The sequence below is a fragment of the Propithecus coquereli genome, unplaced genomic scaffold (assembly GCF_000956105.1).
Source record: "Propithecus coquereli isolate 6110/MARCELLA unplaced genomic scaffold, Pcoq_1.0 Scaffold135, whole genome shotgun sequence".
Taxonomy (NCBI): Eukaryota; Metazoa; Chordata; class Mammalia; order Primates; family Indriidae; genus Propithecus; species Propithecus coquereli.
In genome coordinates, this window is record NW_012137747.1 from 4,697,412 (window position 1) to 4,698,298 (window position 887).

The 887-nt window shown below is 31.8% G+C and overlaps 1 protein-coding gene across 1 annotated transcript in view; it reads right to left on the reverse strand.

The window, feature by feature from the left end:
• Nucleotides 1-887, reverse strand: part of CHD1 (chromodomain helicase DNA binding protein 1) — a 95,252-nt gene that overhangs the window by 53,489 nt on the left and 40,876 nt on the right. The window lies entirely within an intron of this gene.

The following is an 887-nucleotide window of genomic DNA, read 5'->3' on the forward strand; positions in this document are numbered from 1 at the left end:
ATACACAGTAAAGGCTTAATGTAACATAGTGAGTATAGGGTATTAATACTTTTCTCCCCAAATTAGCTAAAAAGATGGTCCGCTGTTGTTATCTACCTCAACCTTACAAATTTCACTGCATTGGACAGTTAATGAAATTAGATCTTTTGCACAGATCTCAAAGAAATCTCATGACGATACCCAGTTGCAGTCACCCTTCCTCTCTAAACTGCAATTACACAAGACATACTACTTATATAAAAAATTTTGGTGTTATTTTACTACCCCAAACTACTTATAACATTTCCTCTCACCATGACCTACTTTCTCTTCTACCACCTATTTTATTTTCTTCCTTTTTCTAAGTTTAGTCTTCAAAAGGACTTGAAAGTTCTGACTATCTAGTATACACATTCTTTCATTACCATTCATTATCACTTGTTATTCAATATCTCACTGGAATAAAAAGTAAAACGCAACCCATGGATAATGCTAAATATCATGAGAGGTCATTTATTTTTCCTTATCCGGAAAAAAATTTCTTTTGAATTACTCTAGAGGTGACACTCTAACACCTTTTACATAAATTTATGGCAGTATTTTATTACCTTACTTACCAAGAAGTACCTTGAAGACTAAGTTCAACATCCATGATACATGATTAGCATTAAGAGAATTATAGGTGACTATGTCTCCTTTCCACTTTTCTCAACTTTTCCAAATTTCAACAAATAAAAAGTATTACTATTTTTTAAAGGAATCCCATACCAGAATTAGAATATCATTTTGCACTACAAAGTATATTCTTGACATAAATTAAAACCTGAATCTAAACAAGCATCTAGATCTACCTACCAATACATAGGAAATACAGGGGATATTCTTAAACTATTCCAGAGATGTACTAC